At 47.1% G+C, this 12380-nt stretch overlaps 1 protein-coding gene across 30 annotated transcripts in view; it reads right to left on the bottom strand.

Annotated features, from left to right (window-relative positions):
* DTNB (dystrobrevin beta) overlaps positions 1-12380 on the bottom strand; it is a 267328-nt gene that overhangs the window by 103577 nt on the left and 151371 nt on the right. The gene's annotated exons all lie outside the window — the stretch shown is intronic.

The following is a 12380-nucleotide window of genomic DNA, read 5'->3' as shown; positions in this document are numbered from 1 at the left end:
AGTAGGGTTGGAAGGGACCTACAAGGCCATCGAGTCCAACCCCCTGCTCAATGCAGGAATCCAAGTCAGAGCATCCCTGACAAATGGCTGTCCAGCCTCGTCTTGAAGGCCTCCAGTGTGGGAGAGCCCGCCACCTCCCCAGGTAATTGGTTCCATTGTTGTATTGCTCTTACAGTCAGGAGGTTTTTCCTGATGTTCAGCCGGAATCTGGCTTCCTGTCACTTGAGCCCATGATTCCGTGTCCTGCACTCTGGGATGATCAAGAAGAGATCCTGGCCTTCTTCTCTGTGACCACCTTTCAAGTACTTGAAGAGTGCTATCATATCTCCCCTCAGTCTTCTCTTCTCAAGGCTAAACATGCCCAGTTCTTTCAGTCTCTCTTCATAGGGCTTTGTTTCCAGTCCCCTGATCATCTTTGTTGCCCTCCTCTGAACCCTCTCCAGTTTGTCTGCATCCTTCGTAAAATGTGGTGCCCAGAACTGGACACAGTACTCCAGATGAGGCCTAACCAGTGCTGAGTAGAGGGGAACTAGTACTTCCCGGGATTTGCAAGCTATGCTTCTATGAATGCAGCCCAAAAGAGCATTTGCCTTTTTTGCAGAAACATCACATTGTTGGCTCATATTCAGCTTGTGATCGACAACAATTCCAAGATCCTTCTCGCTTGTAGTGTGGTTGAACCACGTATCCCCCATCTTGTAACTGCGCATTTGGTTTCTTTTTCCTAGGTGCAGAACTTGGCATTTGTCCCTATTAAATGCCATTCTGTTGTTTTCTGCCCAGCGCTCCAGTCTATCCAGATCACTTTGAATTTTGTTTCTGTCTTCCAAAGTATTAGCTATCCCGCCCAATTTGGTGTCATCTGCAAATTTGATCAGCATTCCCTGCACCTCCTCCTCCAAGTCATTAATAAAATGTTGAAGAGCACTGGGCCCAGGACTGAGCCCTGTGGTACCCCACTCGTTACCTCTCCCCAGCTTGAGAAGGTCCCATTGATAAGCACTCTTTGAGTCCGATTCTGTAGCCAGAATCTACAGAACCTCGTAGGCCCCGTCCAACCCTACTATTCTATGATTCTATGATTCCTTGCTGAATGTCCCAGCAACCCTTCCCTACTCTGGGGAGGGCTGCATCACTTGTCTGTCACTGAGATTCCCTAGGAAAACTGGAAGGTCCAGGGAAGGATTATAATATCAATCCATCTCAGTGCGCAACTGGCTGAGACCCACTCAGCTGTCAACTTTGGAAACTTAACAGAAGAGCACACCTTGGCCTCAGCATGGCTCTTCCTCTTCAGCCAAGAGAAACAAAACGGGCAGAGATTCCAGCTGCAAGCTTGCCCTATCATGCCAGTGAAGGTAGCTGTGCCCCCCTCCCCAGCCTCCGCTCCCATCCCACACCAGCAAATAACAGACTCTCTCATATCTGAGCATTTCATGGAGAACATCTGTGTAGCATCCACCAATCCCATAGGGGCTATGACACATGCTCCACATTCAAGTTCCTGGCACAAAAAGTGAAGGTCATCATGGAGCTGCATCTACCAGCTTGTCTCTCCTCTCATAGAACTTGCAATTGACTGCACATTGGAGCTCACATGTGCTAATTTCTGTAACATCATCTGTTTCACTTCCATCCTCCTCACCTGCTTTCATTCATGCTAAATAGAATTTTATTTTAAAAAATATAATGGGTGTTGTGTCCTGATAGAACATGTGGCTTGCATGTAGAAGAACTCAGGCTCAGTCCCTGGCATCCCCAGGTAGGACTGGGAAAACCTCAGCTCCAAGCCCTGGACAGCTGCTGCTGCCAGTCAAAGTAGACATTTCTGAGCTAGACAGAATTATAGCTGCCTTATAGCCTTGCTTGCTATAAGGCAGCTTTCTATTTTCATCCACACAGATACAGCCACAAACACTCCATGTTCCTGTTAAATGCAGATGGCTGGTCTTTAAGAAGAACGGGAAAGGAAAATGGCTGTTTATTTAAAATGATTTTTAGGCTGCCTTTAAGAGTCGATCCCTCTCAAGGCTGCCTGTTGCAAAAGTGGACCATTTGCAAAGATAAGAAGTGTGATCTCTGGATACAGCCTAAGCATGCTGCATAGTGAGCTTCCTCAAGTACAGATAAAAACCATCTGAATGACCACTCCCCAAACTTCTCTAAGGAAACTTGACCTATGGCTTGCACGGTGAAAACAGGAAACTCCTGTCTACATTGGTAAAAGAGCCCTACTTGGGGAGGGGAGAAAACTATTGCAATAGCTTTTTGAAAAGGTGAAACCAAAAGCTAAAACGATTCCAGTCCTTCTTGAAGCAGCTTGAAAGAAAAGCCATTATTGTCTGCAGGATGTGCACACACAACAAAGAATCTGCCAGTGCAGGCCAGGTTACTCTCCAGCTTCTGCATCACCAGCAGAAATTGAATTTCTGCTTCAGCCGGTGTCTGTTTTCATCAACAACTTTGCTAGAAAGTGAAAAGACGATTTGAACACTGAAGCTTAGAGGTTTGTTGACTTGATTCTAATGCACTCTGCAGACAGCCTGATGGGCTTTCCAGAGCCAACAGAAGAACAGTCACTTTATTTGGTGTCAAAAGATCTTGATTGGAATATGGTGCCGCCATATTGATATAGTCACTTTCCAAACGCAAACACAGCTTTAAGCTACCTAAATAATTCGTTTACCATCCAACTTCCTCATCTCTGTTGCGCCTTGTTTTCTCTCTCATGAATGAAATGGTGGGTGGAATTTTGATCAGAACGTAGCTCAAGTTTTGATATTACTGTTTTCAAATTGGTGCCTGGTATTTCTGACATAAAAACAGGAAGAAGCTGGAGAGAATGAGCGAGGTGAAAGGAGTAATCTTCTTTTTGCAGTTCAGTTTACTTCTTAGGATAAAGATTTGAAGCCAACTGAATGCCCTGATTCACGCTACAGTTTTAGTAACCACTTTTAAAAATTATGTTTGTATTTGTTTATAATTCTTGTTTTTTGGTTGTAAACTGCCTTGGTTAGTTCAAGACAGGCAGTACAGAAATCTAATAAATGAATGAATATAAATAAACCAGGAGGTAGCAAAAAAAAAAAGTCATTTTTTCTCACCCCCACTTCCAGATCAATATTTCTTTCCATATTACATGATGGAACATTTCTTCTTATCTCAATTGTTTTTTAAAGCAACATGAGAAAGCAAATGAACACTTTCATTTGCAGTGACAGCTTCTTCATTTCACTGCTTGCAGAGAAGGACCTGCAGATTCTGCAAGGCTCTGGATGGAACTGAGCCACACCCCTCACTAGGCTCTCCATAGTGGCCCTGGGCTAGAACTGGGACAGGCAAAAGGATGACAAGACAGCAAAGGCTTTGTGCCTGCAATTACTGTGGACTCAAAACAAATGACATTTTCCTTCTACATTAGTCAGGGCATGAATTATTCTGGGGCATGCACCATTTCCTATGAGCTGCAGAATGCTCTGGGAGGATGTCAGGATTCCCTTTTTGCCCGACTGAGAACTCCAAGAGCCAAATCAACACTCAGACCAGAGGCTGCATTTCCAAGGCTTTAATTCCATTTACCCTAATGAGGCATACAGATGCAAACTGCTAGAGACTCACAGACTACAAAAGAAACAGCCTTCAGGGAGTTCAAAGGGCAACTATGAAAGTTGATCTCCTTTTTGGAAAAAGGCGGCAAGCTCTCTTAACTTACAGGGTAGGAGGGGAAGATCTCCCCCTCTCCCATGACATTTCTAGGCGCAGCTGTTGATGCCAAGCCAATCGAGCAGAGCACCGAAATTCAGTCCCTGCGACTTCCTGCTTGTGCCTGCGTCTGCGTCTAAAAGTTCAGGTTGTTCTTCCCTTGCGTCCCCCTGTTCACTATCACTCCCAGGGAGGTGTGTGTGTGGGGGGCTCTCCATGCAGCTGTGCCTCTGAAGCCTGGGAAAGTTCTTCCCTCACATGTTGCAGCTCTTCCTCAGAATCTGAGCTACTCTGACACTCTATATGGCAACCCTGACAGAGGAAGGGGAAATGGAGGAGGCTGTTCTAGGCATACAGAGCAACATGGACGGGGGAGATGTAAACAAATTGAGCACTGATGTATAACAAGGGAAACCGAACAGATATATGCAGGTCCACCAAGAAGTGGACAGAGCTGCCCGGTTTCACAAGGACCTTGTACCCCTCAAAAGGAAACCTCTTCCTGTGTTTCAAGGACAGCAAAAGCCAGCGAACCAACAAACCCCGAGTCAAGAGGCACGTGAGACTTACCTTCTAAAATTTCGGGAAACTGACAATTATGATAATTATAATGTTTAGTATGCTGTGCTCCCCTGGACACCTTTCTTGGCACCTGCCAACATGCCCTAACCCGCCCTCTTCTTCTTTTTAGTTAACAAATTTCCTTACCAGCAGATGGGATCACTTCAAAGAAAAGTGAGGGCCTCCAGCGGCTGCCATCTTCATTTCCCATTAACACCTCTGGGCCATATGTGGGGGCCCTGAGACATCCTTTGGAAATGAAGATGGCGGGCAGCTGCAGGCCAATGCTTTCCTCTGCAGGGCACCCAGCCACTAAGAAAAAGAAGGGGGGAAAGAAAAAGAGTCTCCTGTCACTTCTATCTAGTAAGCTGGGAGGGGCTAAAGAGAGCAGCAGTGAGCTAGGGAGTGCAGTGGGAAGGGAGCGAGGGTGGTCTACAGAAAGCCAGCAGGTGGGATGGTCAGGGAAGGAAGCCGGCAAGGGGGGGAGGAAGAGCCCAGAAAGAGAGAGGGAGAAACGGTTTAGGGGGATTTTGGAGAGATCCTGAAAATGAGAGAGGATGGTTTTTCATGTGCCTGCAGTGAGGCAGAGAAGGGAGGGACATGTGTGCATGCAAGATGGATACATGAGGTGCTTGCGTGTGTGCTTGCGTGTGCGCGTGCACGTATGTGAGGGGGGCTGCGTGTGCGAAACAGAGGGAGAGTGTGTCTATGGGTGTTGAGCTGGGGTGGGAGAGAGTGTATGGATGGTGATCCAGAGTGAGAGATACATAGAGATGGTGGGGAATAATTTGGCTGCCAGTGGGGTCGGGGTGGGATGGAGAATGCTTTCTGTGAAATAGGTTTCTGTTGGTAGTGGAAACTGTGTGCTGTGTTGCTAAGTGTGCTGCTTAGAGTGTTCAGACCCACCTCTGCTTTGTACTCAGTCTTTGGGGCAGGTTACTTGTCCTTTGTGACTAGCCACGCCTCCCAGGACAGCCAGTCTGTGGTGGTGCCCAGGACAGTTTCTCAAACTGCCAGAAGTGCCGGCATGCCAAAAAGGGCTGCCTACCCTTGATGTAACCAAACAATTAATTAAACTTGTTGTTGTTGTTCAGTCGTGTCCGACTCTTCGTGACCACCATGGACCATAGCACGCCAGGCCTTCCTGTCCTGCGCTCTCTCCCGGAGCGTGCTCAAGTTCATATTCATTGCATCGGTGATGCTATCTAGCCATCTCATCCTCTGCCGTCCCCTTCTCCTTTTGCCTTCAGTCTTTCCCAGCATCAGGGTCTTTTCCAGGGAGTTTTCTCTTCGCATTAGGTGGCCAAAATATTTCAGCTTCAGTATCTGTCCTTCCAATGAGCACTCAGGGTTGATTTCCTTTAGGATGGACTGATTTGACCTCCTTGCAGTCCAGGGCACTCGTAAGAGTCTTCTCCAGCACCACAGTTCGAAAGCATCAATTCTTCGGCGCTCAGCCTTCCTTATAGTCCAGCTCTCACAGCCATACATTACTACTGGGAAAACCATAGCTTTGATTAGACGGACCTTTGTCGGCAAGGTGATGTCTCTGCTTCTTACTATGCTGTCTAGGTTGGCCATAGCTTTCCTCCCAAGGAGCAAGCGTCTTTTAATGTCATGGCTACAGTCACCGTCTGCGGTGATCTTGGAGCCCAAGAAAGTAAAATCTGTCACTGCTTCCATTTCTTCCCCTTCTATATGCCAGGAAGTGATGGGGCCAGATGCCATGATCTTCGTTTTTTTAATGTTGAGTTTCAAACCAGCTTTTGCACTCTCCTCTTTCACCCTCAACAAGAGGCTCTTTAGATCCTCTTCGCTTTCTGCCATGGGGGTGGTATCGTCTGCATATCGGAGGTTGTTGATAATTCTCCCAGCAATCTTAATTCCGACCTCTGATTCATCCAACCCGGCATTTCTCATGATGTACTCTGCATATTCAAGACGAGGCTGGACAGCCATTTGTCAGGGATGCTCTGACTTGGATTCCTGCATTGAGCAGGGGGTTGGACTCGATGGCCTTGTAGGCCCCTTCCAACCCTACTATTCTATGATTCTATGATTCTATAAGTTAAATAAGCAGGGTGACAATATGCAGCCTTGTCGTACTCCTTTCCCAATTTTGAACCAATCGGTTGTTCCATGTCTGGTTCTGACTGTTGCTTCTTGACCCTCGTACAGGTTTCTCAGGAGACAGGTAAGGTGGTCTGGTACTCCCATCACTTTCAGAATTTGCCACAGTTTGTTGTGATCCACACAATCAAAGGCTTTAGCGTAGTCAATGAAGCAGAAATAGACGTTTTTCTAGAATTCTCTTGCTTTCTCCATGATGCAGCGAATGTTGGCGATTTGATCTCTAGTTCCTCTGCCTCTTCGAAACCCAGCTTGTACTTCCGGTAGTTCTCGGTTCGCATACTGCTGAAGCCTAGCTTGTAGGATTTTGAGCATCACCTTGCTGGCATGTGAAATGAGCACAATTGTGCGGTAGTTTGAACACTCTTTGGCGTTGCCCTTCTTTGGAATTGGAATGTAAACTGACCTTTTCCAGTCTTGTGGCCACTGTTGAGTGTTCCAGATTTGTTGGCATATTGAATGCAGCACTTTAACAGCATCATCTTTTAGGATTTTAAATAGCTCGGCTGGAATACTGTCATCTCCGCTAGCTTTGTTGTTACTAATGCTTCCTAAGGCCCACTTGACTTCACTCTCGAGGATGTCTGGCTCAAGTTCAGTGACCGCACTATCATGGCTATCAGGGACATTCAGATCTTTCCTGTATAGTTCTTCTGTGTATTCTTGCCACCTCTTCTTAATCTCATCTGCTTCTGTGAGGTCCCTGCCTTCTTTGTCCTTTATCATGCCCGTCTTTGCACAAAACGTTCCCTTGAGGTCTCCAATTTTCTTGAAGAGATCTCTAGTCTTTCCCATTCTGTTGTTTTCCTCCATTTCTTTGCATGGTTCATTTAAGAAGGCCTTCTTGTCTCTCCTTGCTATTCTCTGGAACTCTGCATTCAGTTGGGTATATCTTCCCCTTTCTCCCTTGCTTTTCGCTTCCCTTCTTTCGTGAGCTACTTGTAAAGCCTCATCAGACAGCCACTTGGCTTTCTTGCATTTCTTTTTCTTTGGGATGGATTTCGTTGCTGCCTCCTGAACAATGTTATGGACCTCCGTCCATAGTTCCTCAGGCACTCTGTCTATCAGGTCTAATCCCTGAAATCTATTCCTCACCTCCACTGTATATTCATCAGGGATATGATTTAGGTCATACCTGAACGGTTTAGTGGTTTTCCCGATGTTCTTCAATTTAAGCCGAAATTTTGCAAGAAGCAGCTCATGATCTGAGCCACAGTCAGCTCCAGGTCTTGTTTTTACTGACTGTATGGAGCTTCTCCATCTTTGGCTGCAAAGGACATAATCAATCTGATTTCGATATTGACCATCTGGTTATGTCCATGTGTAGAGTCGCCTCTTGTGCTGTTGGAAAAGAGTGTTTGCTATGATCAGCATGTTCTCTTGGCAAAACTCTATTAGCTTTTGTCCTGCTTCATTTTGTACACCAAGGCCATGCCTGCCTGTTATCCCGGTGATTTCTTGACTTCCTACTTTAGCATTCCAATCCCCTATGATGAAGAGGACATCTTTTTTTGGTGTTAGTTCTAGAAGGTGTTGTAGGTCTTCATAGAACCGATCAACCTCAGCTTCTTCGGCCTCAGTGGTTGGGGCATAGACTTGAATTACTGTCATGTTGAATGGTTTGCCTTGGATTTGTACTGAGATCATTCTATCATTTTTAAGATTGTACCCCAGTACTGCTTTTCCCACCCTTTTGTTGACTATGAGTGCTACTCCATTTCTTCTAAGGGATTCTTGCCCACAATAGTAGATACGATAGTCACCTGAATTAAATTCGCCCATGCCTGTCCATTTTAGTTCGCTGATTCCCAAGATGTCGATGTTCAATCTTGCCATCTCATGTTTGACCACCTCCAGCTTACCTTGATTCATTGATCTGACATTCCAGGTTCCTAAACAATATTGTTCTTTACAGCATCGGATTTTCTTTTCACCGCCAGACACATCCACAGCTGAGTGTCCTTTCGGGTTTGGCCCAGCCGCTTCACTCTTTCTGGCGCTACTTGGAAATACCCTCTGCTCTTCCCCAGTAGCATATTGGACACCTTCCGACCTGAGGGGCTCATCTTCCGGCGTCATATCTTTTAGCCTTGTGATACGTTCCATGGGGTTTTCTTGGCAAGAATACTGGAGTGGGTTGCCATTTCCTTCTCCAGTGGACCACATTTTGTCAGAACTCTCTGCCATGACCTGTCCGTCTTGGGTGGCCCTGCACGGCATAGCTTATGGCTTCACTGAGTTACGCAAGCCCCTTCGCCACAACAAGGCAGTGATCCATGAAGGGGTAATTAAACTTACTACACATTTTCCTCTAGCAGCCTTTGGCAGATTGGAGTGCTGCCCCTGCCATGTGGGCATAGGGAGGTGGGTATAATGTTCTTGTTTACAAGTGGGTTCGGGGAGTCGTGAAGGCCCATGAAGTTCAGGTCCAGCAAATACACTCAGGGCAGAAACCTTTATTCCAACTACTACTTAGCCTGAACACGGCTGACAGAGGCAAACAGTGAAGTCCCCCTCCACCACCCACCGCACACACAAATTCAGGAGGAACAGGAATGGGGCTTCTTAAAGACGCACTCGCACATCTCAGCGTGGGAGCATCTGTGACTGATGGAGCAGCAACTCCATGGGCTCCCAGCCAGGTTCCAGTCCCACTTCAAACCGCTGGCAGAACTCAACTACAAACCCTCTTCATGGCCTGCATCACAACTCAGAAAACACCTTTCCCCCGGAAGCCTCTCCTGCCTTGTTCAAGCTCTCTTCCTGTGCAGGAAACAAGTGCAGGGATAGGACAGTCTATGGGACTCCAGTTTAAGAGATGAGGCCAAGCTGCACTTTTGGAACACTTTTGAAAAACTGCATTCATATAACCATAGAATCATAGAATAGTAGGGTTGGAAGGGGCCAACAAGGCCATCGAGTCCAACCCCTCCTCAATGCAGGAATCCAAGTCAGAGCATCCCTGACGGGTGGCTGTCCAGCCTCATCTTGAATGCCTCCAGTGTGAAAGAGCCCACCGCCTCTCTAGGGAATTGGCTCCATTGTCGTATTGCTCTAACAGTCAGGATGTTTTTCCTGATGTTCGGCCAGAATCTGGCATCCTGTAACTTGAGCTCATGATTCCATGTCCTGCACTCTGGGATGATGGAGAAGAGATCCTGGCCTTCCTCTCTATGACAACCTTTCAAGTACTTGCAGAGCGCTATCATATCTCCCCTCAGTCTTCTCTTCTCAAGGCTAAACATGCCCACTTCTTTCAGTCTCTCTTCATAGGGTTTTGTTTCCATAGGGTACCTTCTGTTTGTTGGAACTGGATCTGGGAGAGCTGGGTTGAAATACTACCTCTCTTGCCATGGACTGACTTCATGACCCTGAGTAAATCACTCCCTGCCTCAGCTCCCCATCTGCTGAACCATAAGAACTATGATCTATAATTATTACTGTGAGAAGCTCGGGGTGGATATTGCCCCTGCTGACATGGATCGCCCAATCCTGCAAAACCCCATGTAGATTTTTGTATGTTCTTCTATGGACTTCACAAAGGCCTTTGGGTAGGGAAAGGGCAAGAGGGGAGAGGTACTTCCTCACCAGCTTCTCCTGTTGGGGGTCAGTTGCTGGTGGTGGTGGTGTCAGAATGGTGCAAGCAGCTTCTAAACACCAGAGGTGTCAGCTGAAGAAGCTGTCTGCAGTGGTGGACTGCTGGCTCTTAGACTAAAGTTTGCCCTTGGAACCATCTAACAGCAGAACTGTGTTGCACTTTGTCCTCTAGCAGAATAAAACAAAATGGGCAGTTGTGCCCAGGTCCTGGGCAAAATCGTGCAGAGGGTTTTTAAAATGTTGATATTTGAATGGGAGAAAGAGTGTGAATGAGGAGTATTGAATGTATGCAAAACTACACTTTTTGAACTGGATGAATGCTGCACCCCCCGCCCCCAAGATCCACTTGAAGTTAGTTTAGTTCAGTTTAGTTTCCACCAAAAATGGCACTCAGGGTGATTGTAGCATGCTGCATACCTGGAAATGCTGCATACCAGGACACAGAATAATGGGCTCAAGTTACAGGGAGACAGATTCCGGCTGAACATCAGGAAAAAATTCCTGACTGTTAGAGCCAGACAACAATGGAACCCATGACCTAGGGAGGTGGTGGGCTCTCCTACACTGGAGGCATTCAAGATGAAGTTTCCAACCCTACTATTCTATGATTCTCTGATACTCAAGGACAAATCTGAAGCAGCCTTATTCCAAAGTAACATCACTGATTCTGAGGGGCTAGGCTGGAATCCTCAGCACATTTACATACAAGAAAAATCTACTGTATTGGTTGATGGCTAGAATGTGTGGATGCTCTTGGTTCACTGGGTTCCCTAGTATGTCATATTTTCTGGATTCATTCACTTAACAAAACTGCTGCTAACACAGCTGGTGAGGGCATTGGGAGGTGGGCGGAGAGCAGCAGAGGAGAAAGAGCGAAATGTGACTGTGGAAGCCACCCATTAAATCAGAAAATGCAACGCTGCCCAAACACCGGCTTATCAAACTGATCTATGACCAGAGCAATATGTTACACCACTCCACTTCAGGGGCAGAGTAATAGCCTCCCACCACTCAGCCTGGCTTGGTGTTCCCATCCATCTTTGGAGAGCACAGCAAACATGTTTTCACAGCCAGTATGCCAGCATCTCTTTTGGTGGAATTCCAACTCGTCACTCAAGCTCTATTTCACTGGAGAGGACAGCATGACATGGGCTTCCAACTTCCAGTAAAATAAAGAGAGAGCAAATACGGCCTGAAAGGTTAAAGTTAACAGCAAAGACTAACCTAGCGTAATTAGTGTTGTTCAAAAGAGAAGGATTCAATGACACAAAGAAATTAGCCAGAGTGCCAAGGGGTGGGGGTTTCGCAGGGGAGAGAAGCATTCATGCATCTAGGGGCTAGAACAGAAAGGGCATCCAGGTCTACTTGATGATTGTTCCATGTCACCTCTAGAGTAATTCTTCGGTGACCAGTGCCAAATTCATTCCTGCTCCAATGGCTACTCGCTTGCACTACAGCTGCCTGCCTAGCCAGTGTGGCGTAGTGGCTAGAGTGTTGGACTGGGAGCCCAGAGATCCGGGTTCTAGTCCCCACTCGGCCATGGAAGCTCACTGGGTGACTTTGGGCCAGTCACAGACTCTCAGCCCAACCCACCTCACAGGGTTGTTGTTGTGAGGATAAAAGGGAGAGGAGGAGGATCATGTAAGCCGCCTTGGGTTCCTTGCAAGAGGAAAAAAGGCGGGGTATAAATGCAATAAATAAATAAATAAATAGCCCCCCCACCCCCATTCCCGAGTCTATTCATACAGACAGGGAGATGCTACTTCGCAAAGACTTCATTCTTAAAGCAGGTCTTGAAAATTACAGTAACTTAGCTGTGCAGGAAGTTATCCTTTTCAGCACTGTCCAATAAGCCCTCCCCAAGTGTCATCCCCCACATACCACCCTCAAGCTGCTGTTGCAATCTATGCACAGAAGTCGGGGGGTGGGGGGAAGCACCAGCAACTTGGTCTTACTACGGCTTCATCCTCAGCATCTATCCCTCTGTAAGCAAGAGCCACAAATAACTGCTGGAAAGGACTCGAATTCATCAACAGCACCAGAAGTTCACTTGGCTGCCAAGACAGGCTCCTGCCCCATTTGCTCCAAGTGCATGCAAAGACCCCTCCAGCCCTAAAGCAGTAAGAGAGAAATAGAAGCAAGCAAATTCAGCAAACCTTCTGTGCTTGATAGCCACTGCCTCTGTCTTCCCTCCCTTTGCTGAAGAAGCATCCAAAGGCACTCCTCCGCTGCTGTCTCTAAGGAAACGGAACCGGCACGTGACGGAGGATCTCCTGCATGCAGAAGGCTGGCCTTCAGGGGAGAGCAGGCACCCAGCACCACAGCAGCCCACTGGTGAGGCAGCTACTCACCTACCCCAGTCTCAAGCTAGCACCACTCTGTATGATGGT

The sequence above is a fragment of the Heloderma suspectum genome, chromosome 1 (assembly GCF_057233095.1).
Source record: "Heloderma suspectum isolate Gila_16-S chromosome 1, 16-S_ref, whole genome shotgun sequence".
NCBI lineage: Eukaryota > Metazoa > Chordata > Lepidosauria > Squamata > Helodermatidae > Heloderma > Heloderma suspectum.
The sequence above is the reverse complement of the archived record's forward strand: the minus strand, read 5'-3'. Positions and strand labels throughout refer to the sequence as shown.